Here is a 20,483-nt window from a genome sequence, read left to right as displayed (position 1 = left end):
AAATGTTAGTAGAGCCTTAAGTATAAGATCAAACCTGTGTGTCTTGTAGATATTGTATTTTTGATGGTTTGGAATGGATTTTAACATTAATAGATGGCACAGACGATATTGCTTTAATATAGTGCATTTCATATTAATCATTAATCTGATATTGGCAAAGGATTTTTCACTGCAAGACAACATGTGTTCCAATTACACCTCAGATTAAATGGAAGCAGTGTTTTTTAAAAATTATTTAATTGAAATTAAGTGAGATCAGCCCAAAATACATATGCAAGGTGTGCTGTTTAAATATGTTGTTTAACAATGGCGGCACCAGAATCCTGCTCGTAGTATTAAAAGCCATGGAAGATGGAGGGTTAACATTTTAATCACGTACGGCACAATTTTCAGCACATAAACATAAGGTGTGGCACCATTAACTGGCAGAATTGTGCAGTAATGTCAGTTATTTCCTGAAGGAAGGGAACATGTGAGAATTTAGATTATTTTGTCTGGCAGCTGCTGCCTGTACTGCAAAACTAGCACAGCAGCCGATGACAAGGGCATATGGAACTTGACACCTCTGTTGGCTTTGATCCAAAAGTACAGAATCTTTTCAAGGAAATGGCAACAACCAAAGGTATGTGTGTGTGTAAGCATACATATATATATGTATATTACATATATGTATATATGTGTGTGTATACATATATCTAATGTATATTTTATATTCTTATCAAAATAATAATGCAATCCAAGCAGACAAAAATGATGGTTCAACGGTAAATAGCCTAGATCTGATAGAAGATAATACATTTAAAAATTAAAACGTGTAGCTAGATAAGAAATCACTAAATATAATACTGCAAAATCTGGAGGTTAAGGCCACAAAACCTAGAAGTAATGTGAATTATGCTGGTCCATCTTTTCAGCTGCTAGTGATGTAATGGTGTTATTTAGCACCTAATTTAATGTAAACCAAGAACGTTTGGTAACCAGCTGACCCAACCAAAGTTGTTCATTCTACCCTTTATCAAAAGGTAATCTCATTTATTTTCAATTTGATCATTTAAAAAATACATTGCCTCCATTTAAACTGAGGTTTGATCAGAACACATTTTATCGTGTGGTGAAATATGCTTTGCCAATATCAGATTAATGATTGATATGAAATACAATATATTAAAACAATGTTTCCTCTGTCACTAATATGAAGATCAATTCTAAAACATCAAAAATACAATGAACTGCAAGACATACATGTTTTATCTTATATTTAAGGCTTTAACAAAATTTCTGTTATATTTAATTTTTACCATGCAGGTGGTCACAGTCTATATCAAATGCATATCCGTTGATAACATATTAATGCATCAACATATGCAACCTTATAAATGTGGCTCGTGGATTGGGTATAATTGTTAGAAAGTAATGATATTGTCACTAAGCATAGAGCAGTAATAGTTTTTTTAATGTTTTGATTTTTCCAATTAAGGGCCAATTTAGTGTGGCCAATCCACCTACCCTACACATCTTTGAGTTGTGGCGGTGAGACCCACACAGACATGGGGAGAATGTGCAAACTCCACACAGACAGTGACCCTGGGCCTGGATCGAACGCGGGTCCTTGGTGCCATGAGGCAGCAGTGCTAACCACTGCACCACTGTGATGCCCCCATGTAATTGTTTTAAGAGAGAAATGCATTTACAAAAATGCATACACCAGTAATTGTTTTAAGAGAGAAATGCATTTGCTGAAGATTTGGTTAGTGATCTGAACCAATATCGCTTACTTGAGGAGAGGAACTGGAACTGGAGTCAGATCCAGAGATAGGGGGTGAGATTCAACAGAAATAAATCTTGTCTGGTTTTGGATGCGTTTAACGGTATGTTTCTCGGTGGCTGCAGCGGCAAGAAGCATCTCACTAAACGTCACTTTGCCGTTTATTTTGGCCTCGGGGAGTTTCTCTCTGCCGAGGCTGCATTGAGTATTTTCCTGCTCGCAAGCCCAGCAGGAAGGCTCCTCACAGATTGGGGCAGCATTTTGTCTGGCTGCTCCGATCTTCCCCCCCATCCCCCATTTTAGACCCCCCCCAAGGTACCCAGGTGCCAGAGAAAGTGACAGGGTGCACCCTTGCCTTGTCCCCGACCACACAGAGGTCTCTAATGGCCAGGGAGACCCCCCCAGGTGCCATTACGACTGGTGCCATGCTTGTGGAAATCACTACTAAACGGCGCTCTGGCGAGGTCTCCCATGTGCGACCGTTATGTCCTGGGCACTGTGAGAATCCTGCAACTGCATATTTGAATCAGCCTAATGGCAGATCTGGACGACACCCAGTGGGGGCAAGATCCAGATTGCAACGCCTCGCAGATTTTGTTAAACCTCGCGAGATGTTTCTAACCACAAATCTCGCGAGAGGTTCAATGGCTTTGTCCCGACACCAAGCCGAGTGTGACGAAGCCGCTAAATCCAGTAGGTCAAGACCATTTTGCAAAGATGCTTGTCTGTTAATGGTCATATGCTCACAATGCATTTCAATTTCATTTACAATGGTACAGTCCATAAACCTAGCCCAGCACTAGTTTGGCAATCTCTGAACCAAAATGTTTAGTTCATACATTTTTTCTCCAGTTTTCCCATTTGATTTCTTCCTCTTACATCTCTTTTCTTGGAGGTGTTAAACCATACACAAAGACAGTTTCATTAACATTGTTTCCATCAATGTTCTTTTTGTGTGTGGCTGGACATTGATATTGCCATGATATCATCACACCTATGTACAGGTTTGTGTTCATTAGGATTCATGCTCATGCACTTCCACCAAATGTTACTGAAGAGCGATATAAGGCGACTTTAAATTAGCTCAGGGATATTGGGCTGATTTTAGTACAATTGCCATCGCTTCAGCTGAGATCTAATACCTGAAAATACAGAAGATATATGATCTGTTGAGTATTTCCTGCATTCACAGGGAACAATCCAGCAAAACTACCTCTCATATGAATTTAGCTACTGAATTATAGAAATCAGCCAGGATCTCATTGAATGTCGGAACAGGCTCAATAGGCCGAATGACCCTACCTCTGTTCCTAAATCTTATGATCTTATGTATTGAAAGGCATAGGTTGAGTTTTGGGAGAATGGCATATCTCCTTAGTTCAGTGGAAAAGGTCTGTGAAATGTAAAAGGTGCATTGGAGAAAGAGAAAACACAAAGCAATCATTGTGAATTTGTTGTTAAAGCTGCCTCTGACTGAAATATAATATGCAAAAATGGGGAAGCAAAAAAAGTTTTTCTCAGACTCCACCTTGGAAGGAAAGGGGGATTGAAAAATAGCAGGAAGAAATAATTGGATTATTATGCCAAAATAAAATTTTGCTTGTGGAGTGAGTACCCGATTAGGGCAAAAGGAATTCAATCTGGATAAGTGTGAGCTGATGCACTTGGGCAGGACAAACGAGGCAAGGGAATACATGATAAGTGGCAGGACTCTGGGAAGCACCGAGGATCAGAGGGACCTTGGTGTGCAAGCACACACGGTGCCTTAAGATAGCAGAGCAGGTGAATACAGTGGTTAAGAAGGCAAATGGTATACTTGCAGCCGAGGCATAGAGTTTAAGAGCAGGGAGATTATACTAGAACTGTACAGAACGATGGTTAGGGCTCAGCGAGAGTATTGTGTGCGGTTCTGGAATCCACATTATAGGAGGGATGAGGTAGCACTGGACAGGGTGCAGAGGAGATTTTCCAGGACGTTGCCTGTGCTGGAGAGTTTTAGTAATGAAGAGAGATTGGATAGACTGGGGATGCTTTCCTTGGCGCAGAAGAGACTGATGGACAATATGATTAAGATGTATAAAATTATGTCTGGCATAGACAGAGTAGACAGAAATAAACTTTTCTCCTTGGTAAAGGGATCAATAACAAGGGGCACAGATTTAAGGTAAGGGGCAGGAAGTTTAGAGGGGAGGTGAGGGAAAACATTTTTACCCAGATAGTGGTGGGAGTTTGGAACTTGCTGCCTGAAAGGGTGGTGGAGACAGAGACCCTCAAAACATGTGAGAAATATTTAGATAGGCATACAATGCTATGGGCCAAGTGCAGGGAAATGGGATTAGTAGATGGTTGTTTTTGACCGATGCAGACTCAATGGGCCGAAGGGCCTTTTCTATGACTCTATGACTCGATGACTCCTACAAAGAGGTATAATAATGCACCCATTTGGTTATAAGACAAAACAAGGTGGGATTTCTCTTCAAAAATCAACAGATGAAAGCATGAAAATTTCAATATCCTTTGTTGCTACATTGATTTGAACCAAAGATGGAATGCACTTCATTAAAAGTCTCAAACAGATTTTAACTATGTGATTAAGGCATAGTTTACCATATCAGTTAATACCATCAAGATACATTACTTCACATTTTTGAACAGAGTTTATTCACATTTTTATCCATAGCAGCAACCATAATTTGTGCTGCTTAGCACCATGAAAAACAAATTCCTGGGGGCAGCACGATGGTGCAGTGGTTAGCACTGCCTCACGGCGCCGAGGTCCCAGGTTCAATCCCAGCCCTGGGTCACTGTCCGTGTGGAGCACATTCTCCCCGTGTTTGCATAGGTTTCACCCCACAACACAAAGATGTGCAGGCTAGGTTGATTGGCCATATCTTTTTGTTAAAACAGTAAAAAATATATACAAGGCCAAACGGTACAAACACTAATTTTGTGTTGGAAAAACAGGGTACCTTCCCCTCAGTACCAATGTACGGGGAAGGGGGGGTGGATACTCTGATTATTAAAACAGTTCACAACACGTTCCTACAAAAAACAAATGGTACAAGCACTTAACTTTGCGCTGGAGAGACCAGATACCCTAGCCGCTGTACCAACAGAAGGAAAAGGAAGGGGGATGGTGGGGAGAGAGGGGAAAGGAGGGTAGTGGAGAGGGAGGGAGTCGGAGTGTTGGTGAAGGGGGCTGGGGGGGAAGTTAAATTGCCCCTTAATTGGAAAAAAATAATTGGGTACTCTAACAATTCCTGGAAACCTGAGGCATTGCTAGTTTTCAGTATCAAAGTTGCAGTAACAACGACTTAAACACTTAGAAATCTTGTTGTGGAATTCAAAGAAAAGTCTTATTTTTTGTTTTCTGACAGCTGTTTTGGAAGCCGCTGAATTTAGAATTATATACTGCCTTATCACACCCTAAGATCTCCCAAAGTGCTTCATAAATGGGTTCTGTCAGTGTGAATTAGCCATTTTTATGGGGCTGGTTTAGCTCAGTTGGCTAGACAGCTGGTTTATGATGCAGAGCAAAGTGAACAGCATGGGTTCAATCCCTGAGCCAACTGAGGTTATTCATCAAGGCCTACCTTTCCCCCTTGCATTATCTTCCTCAGGTTAAATCACCCCCAGTCAGGTCTCCCCCTTAAAGGAGAAAGCAGCCTATGGCGATTCTACTTTAGCATTCTTATGCAGGCAAATGCAACATCTAATTTTGTGTACAGCAAACAATATGTGAACAAATAACCAGATCATTAATTTATGGTGATTTTGGTTGAAGGAAGAACTCTCTGTTCTTCTTCAAATATAGCCATGGAATCCTTTACATCAATCTGAACAGGGAGGGCCTCAATTTAACATCTCATTTAACATCTGCATCAGCCTAGAGGTCATGTTCAAAATGTAGCATGAGGTGAACCCACAGCCTTTCATTCAGAGGTTATAGTACCATAAACTGAGCTGAGGTAACACCATTACTATGTTATTTTATCGAGCCAAAGTGAATCGTACAATGCAAAAGGAGGCTATTGATCCTATTTTGCCTGTACTGGTTCTTTGGTAGCTATCCAACTATTTCCACTGTCCTGCTCTTTACATATAGCCCTATCATTCTATACTTTTTTCCAGTCAACCATTTATCACTACTTTATGCGTTCCACTCCTTAAAAATGGCATCTAGCTGACAATGTTAAAAATTGCCCAGGTATGTCATGACCACAAAAACCAGGACAAATCAAATCTTGCCAATTACTGTGCCTTCGATCCACTCTCACTGACCAGTAAAGTGATGGAAGGTGTCATTGACAGTGCTATCAAGAGGCACTTATTCAGCAATAACTTACTCACTGATGCTCGTTTTCATTTCTAACAGCGCCACTCAGCTCCTGACCTCATTACAGTCTTAGTTTAAACACACGTAATAGAACTGAACTCAAGAGGTGAAGTGAGAGTGACTGCCCTTAATATTAAGGCAGTGTTTGACTATGTGTAGCATCTAGGAACCCAAAGTAAATTACAGTCAATGGGAATCAGGAGGAAACCTCTCCACTGAGAGGAACCATAACAAGCACAAAGGAGCATGGTTGTGGTTGTTGGAAGTCAATCATCTCAGCCCCAGAATATCGGTACAGGAGCTCCTTGGGGTATTGTCCTAGGCGCAACCATTTTCACCTGTTTCATTAGTGATCTTCCCTCCACCATGAAAAGAGAAATAGCGATGTTCGCTGATAATTGCTGCTAATTAGTCCCATACACAACTTCTCAGGTGCTGAAGTAGTCCACGTCCATGTGCAGAAAGACCTGGATAATATTTAGGTTTGGACTGATAAGTGACAAAAGTAACATTGGCACCACACAAGTACCAGGCAACGACCATCTCCAACAAGACCATCTCTGCTAATCATTCAATGGCATTATCATCGTTGAATGTCCCACTCTCAACATCTTGGAGGTTACCATTGACCAGAAACTGAACTGGACTAACCATATAAATGCTGTGGCTACAAGGGCAGGCATGAGGTTGGGAATTCTATGACAAGTAACTCACCTCCTGACACCCCTAAGTCTGTCCATATTGTGCAAGGCACAAGTCATGAGAGGGATGTAATATTGGCTGCAGCATCAAAAGCACTCAAACACATGGATAGGATGGGTATAGAGGGAGACGGCACAAGGAAGTGCTGAGGGTTTCGGCAAAGATTGGTATCATGACCGGTACAGACTTGGGGGTGGAAGGGCCTGTTCCTGTGCTGCATTGTTCTTTGTTCTTTAAGGCATCTTGACAAGCTTGACACCATCCAAGACAAAGCAACTGGCTTGATCAGAATCCCATCCAGCACCTTAAACATTCATTCCCTCCACCACTGATGCACAGTGACAGCAGTGTGTGCCATATAAAAGATGCAGTACAGCTGCTTGCCAAACCTGTTTTGTCAGAATCCTCCAAACCCATGACCCCTACAACCTAGAAGGCCAAGGGCAACAGATGCATTGGAACACCAACACCTGAAGGTTCCCCTCTAAGCCACATACCATCCAGACTTGGTCTGGGATGGCAATACTATATAGACTTACGAAGTATCACATAATAGGAGAAACAGAAATTGGCTTGAAGCAGGATGTTTGCCCCTCACCAAGAGTGGTGGAGGGAATGAATGTTTAAGGTGCTGGATGGGATTCTGATCAAGCCAGTTGCTTTGTCTTGGATGGGCCCCGATCGCGGGCCAGGCCACCGTGGGGTCCCCCCCGGGGCCATATCCCCCCCCCGCACTCCCCACCCCCTGCACTCCCCCCCCCCCTCCCCTCCCTCCCCCCCCCCCCCCACCGAGGACTCCACAGAGCCAGGTCCCGCCGGTACGGACCTGCTGTATTTCACGCCGGCGGGATCCGCCGAAAACAGGCGGCCAATCAGCACATCGCAGGCCGGAGAATCGGCAACAGCCCCCGACCGGCGTGGCGCGATTCCCGCCCCCGCCGAAAAATTGGCGTCGGAGAATCTGGCAGCCGGTGCCGGAGCGGGATTCACAGCCGTCCCCCTCCGATTCTCCGGCCTGGCGGGTGGCCGGAGAATCCCGCCCCTTGTCTCTCACTTCCTATCTCCAACTACAATCAAATTAGCTACACTTAAAAGCTTCTCTACTGTACCAGGTCCCCGTTGCTAAGCAACACCCACATGATTTGCTTGTGACCTTTATTTTTTTACACAATAAAATCACAACTGGAACTTAACCAATCCCCACACATACAAACACCTTTGTCCAGCATGAATCTAACTATAGATTTTATCTTTCCAGGCACAGAAACATTAAATTAAACCCACTTAAGACCATGCCTTATTTCCAATGTTTGCCAATACAAATCGAATTCCCTTAAAACTACCTTTATTTTCCTAACAGTTTTGCTTTTAAATTCTCACCACATGACTGTCTTCTGCTTGCTGAGTTTATCCTATCCCTTTTTTCACACTGGGTGGAACATTTGCAATCCTCCAGTGCTCTGTCACCATATCCACCTCTAAACAGAATTGGAAGACTGTGGCTACAAAACCTCCACAATTTCAACCCTTTCTTCCTTCAGCAACCTGGAAGGCAACCCACCCAGATGCTGAGAAAAATAAGGAATTTATGTTATGCTGATTGTCATAAACAGATTTCCATTTTCTGTTTTTGTTTCTATCGAGTTCTTAATTGTAAGCTGTTCTGCATCATAATTATCTGTCAGATTAATTTAAAATGAAAGAGGAAAGAGAAGTATGCTCTGCTTTAGTAGATTGAAAAGCAAGAACAATAGTCACAATGTTTATGCCCTTATTAGAGAAAAGGATAGGACGATGTGTGATGAAAATCGAGTCAAGTGCTTTCAATTTTTGACCCCTTATCTGACAATATCTTTTTTTTTAAATGTCTTCTTTTCTCCTTGCCTTGGACTGAAAGAGGGGGAATCGGTTATTATTCCTAATACTTTGCTGATATTGGTCTTACTCTGAGTGTTGGAGGATGTACTGATCTTTCGCCAGCTGCCTATATTGATGACGCAGCTGAAATCGAAACTGAATGAAGATGTTTAACATTCTTCTTACAGCCCCATTGTAAAGTGCATTGAAGCATTGTACTGGCACACCTCTTATAAAGATTGCAATGGTTTGCTAGCACAGAAAATGATAATGCGATCATTTTCCCTAGCACTGTTTTCAGAAAATTGTTATGCTAACATAGCTGATACTGCAGGTAACAGCAGGAAAAATTGTATTTGTTCTTCTATTCCCTCTATTCTTAACTTTCCCCCATTCAGACATCTGCTGTGCTCGGCATTACACTCACCCAGCTTAGATACTGTATACCTTTGGCTTATAAGTAAGTGTACAAACAGCAGGAAACTGACAAAACTTTGCATATACCAGGAAAGAATTCTGGAACTAATTCACCTGAAGAACCAATCTGCCTGGGCTTGGATTACAAATCATCAGTTGAGCAAGAATAACAAATTATAAGCTTGTGAATGGGATGTTTGTCAAGTGAAACATGCTTGGAAGCCTGAATGTTTTGCTTTTGTGCAATGTAAGTGCTCCTTTGCTGGGATATTACCCATTACCAGGATATGCCTCTGACTTTGCCCAAATTTCCAGTCTCATGGTCATTGTATTCTTCAGACTAGACCTCGGTTTCCTCTTCCAAGTCCACCTTAAAGGTGGGTGAGGGGGTATTTGGAACTGGGTGGTGATGAATAAGACAGAAATTGATCTTTGCCTGCCACAGTGTTACATGGTCATCAACCTCTGTATCGTGAAGTATGAGAACATTGTAAATTTGAAAAATGTCATGCATGTCTCGGCACTCAAATGCTCTGAATCACTTTTGTCTTGCAGTATTATGTTACACATGATGGATAATAAATCAAAAATCAGAACTAGTGAAAAACTGGTGGCACAGCTTCTGAAGAAGAAACTACCTCCAGTGGCCTGGGATGGTTTGGGAATTAGAATCACACAAGTGAGAAATCCAGGTTGGGATTTGCTTCCACTGGAGCTTTATTTCCCAGCTCTTCTTCCTAGTACCTATGGGATAATTTCACAATCGCAAAGTTCCAGTGAACATAGACCAGAAATCGAAATTCTCCAATCCAGATGACCTGCAAGCATAGTTTGCAACTCCTCGCTTAAATTCTTCCAATCAGGCTTCCATCTCTGCCATTGTACTGAAAAGGCTCTTATCAAAGTGATAAGTTCCATCCCATATGAATGTGACAAAGTTTAAACATGCTCCATCATCCTTCTTGACCAGACTGTGCCTTTGACACGGTTGACCACATCGTTCTCCTCCAATTTCGCTCCACTGTTATCCACTGCTGTGTGGGACTACACTGACATTGTTCTATTATTACTATCCAATCAGAGCCGGAGAATCACCTGCTATGGCTTCTCTTCCATCATATGCACGATTATCTCTTGTGTCCCACAATGAGCTATCCTCCTGTTTCTCATCGACATGCTGCCTCTCAGCATCATGTGAAAACTCATCAGTATTTACCTTTACGCAGATGACAGCCAGCTCTATTTTGTCACCATATTTCTCAACTTATCCACTGCCTCTAAACTGACAGACTGATGGTCTGGCATCCAGTACTGAGTGAACAGCTAAATATTGGAAAACCTAAAACAATTGGATCCCACGATTAAGATCAGATTGGTCAAATTTCGATCAGGAAAATGGAGATAGAACATTAACTAGTGATGTAGAAGATGTCGTGATAGATTTGGGATTACAGGAGAATCAAAGTTTAAAAAGTGTCCAGCAAGGGGAAATTATGGGGTTAAACTGTTTTTACTTCAATGCAAGGAGTGTTAAATACAAGGTTAAAGGCACAGGTAGACACATGGCAGCCGGATGTCATTACTATAATGGGAGCCTATCTAAAGGAGGGGGACCATTGGCAGCTCAATATACCTGGCAATAGAGTCTTCAGACACATTAGAGTGGGAGATAAAAAAAGATGGTGAGTAGCACTAATGGTTAAAGAATCAATTCCAGTTGGGAAGAAGGGATGATATGCTAAACGGGTCAACAAACAAGGCTTTTAGGGTTCAGCTTAGAAATAAAAAAAGGGGCAGTCACACTATTGGGAGTTTACTACAGACCCCAAATTGTGAAAGGGCGGTGATAGAAGAACGGAAATGCAGGCAAATTTCTGCCTATAAGAACAAGAGGGCAATAATAGTAGAAGACTTTAATTATCCCAATATCAACTGGGATTCAAACAATACAAGGGAAACTGAGGGAGAAACATTCATGCACTGTGTCCAGGAATTTCTTTTCGACGAATTAGTGACAAACCCAAACGGGAGGAGATGAAACTCCAGACTTAGTCTTGGGTAACGACGAAGGGCAAGTGGGTGAAGTCACAGCTGGCGACCATATCGGGGATAGTGATCACAATTCAATTAGATTTAGTATTACCATGGAAAAGGACAGAGATAATGTAGAAATAAAAATCTTGACCTGGGGAGGCAAATTTTGCAGAAATGAGAACTGCTAGAGGATAAATCAGTGGAAAACCGGTGGGAAGCACTGAAAAGCGAGATCTTAAATGTAGAAAGTAGACATGTCCCCTCCAAAAATAAGAGTGATGCTGCCAAATCTAACATCCTCCCTGTGGTTGTCTGGAGAAATACAGGAGAAGATCAAACAGAAAAAGAAAGCGTACGATAGGCACAAAGAACTAAGCACTGCAGATAACCTAGACAAGTATAGGATGTGCAGGGACAAAGTAAAAAAGGAAATAAGGAAATCAAAGAGAAGGCATGAAAAAACATTAGCAAGTAAAGTTAAACAAAACCCAAAGATGTTTTCCCAATATATTAATGGTAAATGGTTAGTTAAGGAAAAATGGGACCTCTCAGAGATGAAGAAGGGAACTTGTGTGTAGATGCAGAGGCTGTGGGAAGGGCTTTAAATGAATATTTTGTCTCCGTGTTTACAAAGGAAATTGATGATGCAGGAGGAAAGCTGTGAGATATTGGACAAGATAGTCATAAAGAGAGAGGAAGTATATGAAGAGTTGGAATCCTTGAAAGTTGATAAGTTGCCAGGGCCAGATGGATTGTTTCCGGGACTGCTGAAGAAGGTCAGGGAGGAGATAGCAGATGCGCTGAGGATGATTTTACAATCCTCACTAAACACAGGAGGTACAGGAGAAATGCAAATGTGGTTCCATTGTTTAAAAAAGGATCGAAGGAAATGCCAAACAATAACAGGCCAGTTAGTCTTACATTGGTGATAAGGAAATTAGTAGAATCAATCCTGAGAGATAGAATTAACTATCACATAGAAAGGCATGGACTAGTCAGGAATAGTCAGCATGAATTTGTCAAAGGAAGGACTTGCCTCATAGGTTTGATTGAATTATTTGAGGAAGGGACAAGAAGGGTTGATGAAGGTAATGCAGTGGATGTTGTGTACATGGATTTTAGCAAGGCGGTTTGACAAGGTCCCATGTGGCAGATTGGTCATAAAGTAAAAGCCAGGGTACAGGGCAATGGGGAAAACTGAATAAAAAGTTGGCTTAGTTACAGGATAAAAAGGGTTGTAGTCATTGGATGCCCTTGCAAATGGAAAGTTGTTTCATGTGGTGTTCCACAGAGCTTGGTGTTGAGACCCTGACTATAACTTATATATTAATGATTTGGACGTGAACAAGAGGGGCACGATTGGGAAATTTGCAGCTGACTCAAAGATCGGCTCAGTGGTGGACAGTGTAGCAGATAGCTAATCTCCAAAATGATATGGATGGGTTGGTGGAGAGGGAGATAAAGTGGCAGATAGAATTTAACACAGAGAAGTGTGAGGTCATGTATTTAGAAAGATTAAACAGTTATAGGGAGTATACGGTAACTGGGAATATACTAAGAGGTGTAGATGAAGTAAGAAATCTTGGTGTACAAGTATACAAGTCCTGAAAAGCAGCTGTTCAAGGAGACAAGATTGTTAAGAAAGCATATGGAATGTTGTCCTTCACTGGCAAAAGTATAGCATTTAAAAATAAGGATATAATGTTGGAATTATATAAAACACTGGTGAGGCTACAACTGGAGTATTATGTGCAATTCTGGTCACCACAATACAGGAAGGACGTAATTGCTCTGGAGAGAGTGCAGAAGACGTTGGATTGGATTTGTTGGATTGGATTTTTTTATTGTAACATGTACCGAGGTACAGTGAAAAGTATTTTTCTGCGAGCACATCATTAAGTACATGAAAATAAAATTAAAATAAAATACTTAAGAGGTCAACATAAGGTACACAATATAAATACATAGACACCAGCATCGGCTGAAGCATACAGGAGTGCAGTATTAAACAGGTCAGTCCACAAGAGGGTCGTTTAAAAGTCTGGTAACAGTGGGGAAGAAGCTGTTTTTGAACCTGTTAGTGCGTGTTCTCAGACTTTTGTATCTCCTGCCCGATGGAAGAAGTTGGAAGAGTAAGCCAGGTGGGAGTGGTCTTTGATTGTGCTGCCCGCTTTCGCCAGGCAGCGGGAAGAGTCAATGGATGGGAGGCAGGTTTGTGTGATGGACTGGGCTGTGTTCACGACTCTCTGAAGTTTCTTGCAGTCTTGGGCCGAGCAGTTACGATACCAGGCTGTGATGCAGCCAGGTATGATGCTTTCTATGGTGCATCTGTAAAGGTTGGTAAGAGTCAGTGTGGACATGCTGAATTTCCTTAGCTTCCTGAGGAAGTATAGATGTTGTTGTGCTTTCTTGGTGGTAGCGTCAACGTGGGTGGACCAGGTTAGGCTTTTGGTGATGTGCACTCCTAGGAATTTGAAGCTGTTAACCATCTCCACCTCGGCACCGTTTTTGCAGACAGGGGTGTGTACAGTACTTTGCTGCCTGAAGTCAATGACCAGCTCTTTAGTTTTTCTGGCATTGAGGGAGAGATTGTTGTCGCTACACCACTCCACTAGGTTCTCTATCTCCCTCCTGCATTCTGACTCGTCATTATTCAAGATCCGGCCCACTATGGTCGTGTCTTCAGCAAATTTGTAGATGGATTTGGAACCAAATTTTGCCAGCAGTCGTGTGTGTACAGGGAGTATAGTAGAGGGTTAAGTACGTAGCCTTGCAGGGCCCCGGTATTGAGGACTATCGGAGCAGAGATGTTGTTTATTCTTACTGATTGTGGTCTGTGGGTCAGAAAGTCGAGGATCCAGTTGCAGAGTGGGGAGCCAAGTGCTATGTTTTGGAGCTTTGATATGAGCTTGGCTGGGAATATGGTGTTGAAGGTGGAGCTGTAGTCAATAAATAGGAGTCTTAAGTAGGAGTCCTTGTTGTCGAGATGCTCGAGGGATGAATGTAGGGCCAGGGAAATGGCGTCTGCTTTGCACCAGTTGCGGTGGTATGCGAATTGCAGTGGATCTAGGCGTTCTGCAAGTATGGAGTTGATGCGCTTCACAACCAACCTCTCAAAGCACTTCATTACGATTGATGTCAGGGCCACCGGACGGTAGTCATTGAGGCACGTTGCCTGGTTCTTCTTTGGCACCGATATGATGGTGGCCTTCCTGAAGCAGGTGGGGACCTCGGAGCAGAGTAGGGACAGGTTGAAGATGTCCGTGAACACATCTGCCAGCTGGTCCGTGCAGGCTCTGAGTGCACAACCAGGGATCCCGCCCGGACCCGACGCCTTCCGAGGGTTCACTTTCAGGAAGGGCGATCTGACTTCGGAAGCTGTGACGGTGGGTATGCGTGTGTTTTGGGCTGCTGGCCACTCTACAGCAGATTGATGGTTTTCATCGGGGAGGGGTGCGCTGCTGCCGCAGATACTGCTCGGCTTCGCTTTGTAGCCCGTTATGTTGTTTAGGCCTTGCCTCAAGCGACGAGAGTCTGTAACGCTAGGCTGTGACTCTAGCTTGGTCTGATATTCTCTCTTGGCATCCCGGATGGCTTTGCTGAGGTCGTACCTGGATTTCTTGTATAGGCCAGAGCCGTCTGACTTGAATGCCTCAGACATGTCGTTCAGTAGGGAGCCAATCTCCCGATTAAGCTATGGTTTCCGGTTAGGGAACGTGCATAATGCTTTCTTTGGCACGCAGTTGTCCACACATTTGTTGATGACGTCTGTGACGGTGGTGGCATTCTTATTTAGGTTGGTCGCTGAGTTCTTAAATATGGACCAGTCCACTGTCTCTAAGCAGTCGCGTAGGATCTCTTCTGTTTCCTCGGACCAGCACTGCATAACCTTCTAGCTGGATTCTCCCGCTTAAGTTTCTGCTTGTATGCCGGGAGAAGGAGCACCGTCTTATGGTCTGATTTTCCAAAGTGCGGTCTGGGGATGGAACGGTAGGTGCCCTTGATTTTTTGTGTAGCAGTGGTCAAGAGTGTTGTTGCCCCTGGTGGGACAGGAGATGTGCTGGTGGAATTTTGGCAGTACACTCTTGAGGTTGGCCTTGTTGAAGTCCTCGGCCACGATGAACGGGTGTTCTGTTTCATTGTTTAGAACTGCGTACAGTTCGTCCAGCGCCTACTTCACTTCTGCCTGGGGTGGGATGTAGACCGCTGTGATAATGGCTGACGTGAACTCACGTGGAAGGTAGTATGGGCAACACTTCATGGTCAGGTATTCCAGGTCCGGGCAGCAGTAGGTCGTCAGGGTCGCCACATCCAAGCACCAGGAGAAGTTGATGAAGAGGCAAACCCCTCCCCTCTTTGCTTGCCTGATGATGCGGTGCGGTCGCCCGATGAACTGAGAAGCCTTCAGGTTGTATAGCACAGTCTGGTGAGGCAGGAGTGAGCCATGTCTCTGTGAAACAGAGCACACAGCAGTCTCTTATTTTCCTCTGAGAGGTACGTCTGTCGTTAAGTTCGTCCAGCTTGTTTTCAATCACTTGGACGTTTGCCAGGAGTATGCTGAGTAAGAGGTGTACTAGAATGTTGCCAGGGTAGTAAAGTGTAGCTACAAGGAGAGATTGGACAGGTTGGGGTTATTTCCTTTGAACAAGGAAGGCTGAGGGATAACTTAATTGAGGTGCACAAAATTATAAGGGGAAGTAATAGAGTGGACAGGATAAAATTGTTTCTCTTGGTGGAAAATTCTAGAGCCAGGAGACATTGATTCAAGATAAGTGCAGAAGGTGTAGAGGGGACATGAGGTAGAACATCAGGGTAGTGGAAATCTGGAATTCGCTGCCCGAGTTGGTGGTGGAGGCAAGGACCTTAAAATCTTTTTAAAAGGATCTGGAATTACACCTTAAGTACTGTAAACAATAGGGCTATGGACCGGGTGCAGGAAGGTGGGATTGCAAAGGACACCTGGGTGTCCTTGGGCTGGCATGGACAAGATGGGCTGAATGGCCTCATTCTGTGCTGTAACCTTTTTCTGGTTCTCTGGTTCGAATTATCTTCACTTTCTGCCACAAACTCTTTTTCTCTCCACCAACCCGATCTCTCTCTCTGGCAATTGCCGGAGGCTGAAGCAGACTGGTTTCAACATTTGTTCCAGAGATGACCATCCTATTAAATATCTGCCCAAAGAACACTGAAACCACTAAGACCACTGAATTCCACCTCTGTAACATTGCCCCAAACTGCCCCAGCTTCAGCATATCCACTGCTGAAGACTTCATCCATGTTTATGTCACTTCCAGACTTTATACAGACCTGGCCACCTTCCCAGGTTCTACCCTCTGTAAACTTCCAAATGCAAAACTCTGAAGGTTGCCTCTAACATGCACCACGTCCTGTTCACCCATCGCCCCTGTGCTCATTGACCTACATTGGCTCCCAGTTAATTGGCACTTCAATATTAAAATCCACGTTATTATTTTCAAATCCCTTCAGGGACTGGTCCCTCCCCATCTCTGTATAACCCTCTGACATAGATTAATGACTTAGATGAAGAAACGGAGAGTAATGGTGGAGATTTTCAGGTCCTTCCCAAGACGGGCATAAAGGCAGTTTTGGAGGGGGAAACAGCGTGGGAGCCAAATAGTCAGTTTAATTTTGACATAAAAACAGCTGGTTGTTGCCCACTCCTGCCCTCAGCTGAGACAAGTAGAAGTACCTCAATAAAGATAGCGGTAAGTTGGAGCCTGGTGCATCCATGTGCGATTAATTTCAATGCATTCCAATCATCGATCACTCTGCAACCCATTGTCATAACTTTGGTAATTCCTCAGTGTGATAATGGCTTCGAAAACAAGTTGGCACCTGGACAAACAGGAGAAGCCTCTTGGAAACTACACATCAAAACCTTGCAGGTACAAATTTTGAGATCAGAACTCACAAAGAAGGCAAAAAGAATCTCATCCCCTCAGAGTAAATGCCCCCCATGTCCAAAGGGTCTGAATGAGTAATTTGTCACCTTAAACAAATGCTGGACATCGAAGCACCTGCCCAAATCTACCTCTTGGCAATTTACCTACAGAAAGGAGATTAGACTATGGGACTGGCAGCAGCCATTGTGATGACAAGAGGTGTATAAGCCGGGACTGTAGCCAAGCTCTTGAACCCACAGTCACTCACAAGTCAGTGACAGAAAGAAACACTTTGGAGGCTGATGTTCAGTCATGCATTTCTTCCAATGTTCCTGCAGAGAGGAAACCTACAGGAAGGTGGAGGGTGCATTTAGTGTTACCTGCGTCAACAATCGCAAGCAGGAGGAAAGGGAGAGAAGAATGCTAAAGTGGTGCCAGGCTCCCAAAGTGAGGAGTTTCACCCTGATGAGTAAGGGGCAGCAGAGTCCTCTCCAGACCCAGAAGGGGAGGCTCACAGAAACACTGTGCTTAGGCACCTCTCAAGACTATCAGTGTACAGAAGACACATGTCTTTTCTGCAGATGAGCTAGAGACAGTGTCATCAACACTTCCATATGTCCAGGGATCTGGTGGGCCACATTCTCCAAGAGTTGACACCACGGGGTCTGGGAGGTCATCCTTTTGCAAGTGGCTCTGAAATTTGCTGCTGCACTTAACGTCTACATTAGTGGCTATTTCCAGGGCTCCACTAGGGAGTTCTGCAGGATCTCTCAAACTTTCACCTACAAGTGCATACAAGAGGTGACAGATGGCCTCTTCACCAAGGCCCATAATTATGTGCACTTTGCTAGAGATCAAACTAGCCAGGCAGCCAGAGCACAGGACTTTTCTGCTATTTCTGGATTCCCACAGGTGCAGGGTGCTATCGATTGCACTCATGTGGCTATATGAAATCCCTGACAACAGGCAGTGTAATACATCAACAGGCAGAGCTTTCATTCGCTCAATGTGCAGTTGGTCTACAATCACCAGAAACATAGCGTGCCAGTTTGTGCAAGTTACCTGAAAGCTGCCACAATCCCTATACATTGAGTAGATCGCATATCCCGGTCAACTTCAAGGGACCACACAACATCCTGGGTTGTCCCCTTGGTGACAATATCTACCCACAAAAGACATGGCTGATGGCGCCTGTTTGACAGCCACAAACTCCACCTGAGGTAAGGTACAGTGATGCTCATTCTGACACATGATCATTGGTACAGCAGACCAATGGCATCCTAAAGATGTAATTCATTTGCCTTACAGATATGGCAACACATTCCAGAACACTCCCCAGGCTGTATTACGGATCATCGTGCTTTGCTGTGCCCTTCACAACCTGCAGCTAGAAAGGTGCCGAGATGAAGGAGCTGTATGCTTCCTCCGATGAGGACATCGAGAGGGACGAGGAAGAAGCCAAAGCACATGTCAGCTGAGGCAAGCATGTGCTTGAGGCACTCATAGTCATCAGAATCCAGGAGGATGATGACGAGTAGCAGTACTTATCCTGACAGGCGAGTGCCCTGTAAGATGGGCCCACATCACCACCAGTGTGGCTAGTCTGCACATCCATCCTCTTCATTCTGTGATTGAGTATGTACACATTCTGCTGACCAGGTCCTTATCCTTTGAAGGATGATGAAGCCTCAGTGCTATATGTCCTTGCTGAGATGAGGTATCAACTGTGAGAGGTTGAACCGGCATCGCACAACAGAAGGTTCAGCCTCTTCAAGTGATTCTCTTACATCCCAGAATGCTAAGGCAGCCTGCAAGAGGTAGGATTTGCACTGCAGTCCTCAGCAGACTCATGGCAGCTGCATCAGTCTGACAATGCGCCTCAAGGAGATCAATTTCCAGCAATGGAAAACACCTTATCTGTCACCTCAATGATCATACTGTGAGGCTAGACTTGGACCAAGGCAGCCAAAGATGTTCAACAGGTGTTAACACATGTTCAAAGCACTCAGACCTCAGTGTTGCCTTAATCCCCATTACATTGAGACCCTCCTCTCTCGGTTAGGGATATGGAGCTCCAGTTAGTTTGACCTTTCAATGGACATTGATCACCACATGATAATCAACTTCACACATTTGCCTAACAAACATGAAAAAGCCTCCTTTTTGATACCATCAATTTCCAATTCTCTCTCTTCCTCCTTTTTTAAACAGTGGGGTTACATTTGCTACTTTTCAGTCCACATCACTACTAGTGTGGCTAGTCTTCTCATCTGTCCTCTTCATTCTGTGGTTGAGTATTTACACATTCTGCTCACCATGTCCTCATCCTTAGAAGAATGATGAAGCCTCAGGGGCATGTGTCCTTGCTCAGGTGAGGTACCAATTGCAGGAGGTTGATCCAGCATCGCACAACAAAAGGTGCTGCCTTTCCACTATCTATAGAATTTTGAAAGATATCCACCAAAGCATCCAGTATCTCTCTGCAATTGCAATCCCAGTTGATGTTATAACTGGACGGGAACATTCCATAATGGGATCCTGGCTCAAAAGACCATGGGTGGGATTCTCTGGTATGCTAGCCGTGTTTTCCTGCGCGTCGTGCCCCCAGCGGCAGCGGGAGTCTCTTTTCCTGCAGCCGGCCAATGGGGTTTTCATTGTGGCCATCCCACACTGTCGGGAAATCCGAGGGCGTGGGTGACTGGAGGATTCCGCCAATAGAGAATTTGGCTAAATAATGTTTACGCTTATTTGTAAAACGTGGAGGAACAGCGTCACAGGACACTAATTAATTTTAACAAGAGAAAAACATTTATCAAACATGAAAAATTGGATTATGATACAATACGCATTTACTCGCCCCTTACCTTAGCAATTGCACACAGGTTTTAGGATTAACACAGATTACAAAGTACATCTCAATCTATAATGGTCTCATTAACACAAAGTTGCTTTTTATAAAAAATATTTTTATTAAGGTATTTGAAAATTTTTAGAATAATAACATGAACAATGACATAAACATGGTATAATAAACATTTCTCCCCCATCCTAATCTTCACACCCCCCAACCATAAAACAACAATCCGGCCCTCAGCCCCCCCCCACCGCCCCCACCCCCCCCCCTCCCCCCGCCTTGGTATACTGCATCTGGTGACATTTTAATTTTTCCCAAGAAAGTCGACGAACGGCTGCCACCTCCGGGTGAACCCGACCATTGACCCTCTGTGGTAAACCACTGTTGCATCTCTATTAGGTGATGTATGGTGGGACCTGTACTACAGGTTTGTCAGTAGTCCCAGCCTGCTGGCTCCGCCCAGTAGGCGGAGTATAAATATGTGTGTCCTCCATGCTGCAGCCATTTCGCCAGCTGCTGTGGGAGGCCACACATCTTAGAGCAATAAAGCCTCAGTTGTATCCAACTCAAGTCTTTGTGCAATTGATCATGCATCAATTTACTGCTCTAAGATTT

General features: G+C 43.8%; 1 protein-coding gene across 1 annotated transcript in view; it reads left to right on the top strand.

Moving 5' to 3' along the window:
- Positions 1–600: 600 nt before the first annotated feature.
- The window catches only part of mef2cb (myocyte enhancer factor 2cb), a 425,410-nt gene continuing 405,527 nt past the window's right edge, over positions 601–20,483 (top strand). The window contains exon 1 of the mRNA XM_072516239.1: positions 601–622. The gene's annotated coding sequence lies outside the window, so the exon portion shown is untranslated. The remainder of the gene's footprint in view (positions 623–20,483) is intronic.

The sequence above is a fragment of the Scyliorhinus torazame genome, chromosome 9 (genome assembly GCF_047496885.1).
Source record: "Scyliorhinus torazame isolate Kashiwa2021f chromosome 9, sScyTor2.1, whole genome shotgun sequence".
Classification (NCBI taxonomy): Eukaryota; Metazoa; Chordata; class Chondrichthyes; order Carcharhiniformes; family Scyliorhinidae; genus Scyliorhinus; species Scyliorhinus torazame.
This window is presented reverse-complemented; position numbering and strand designations above follow the sequence as displayed.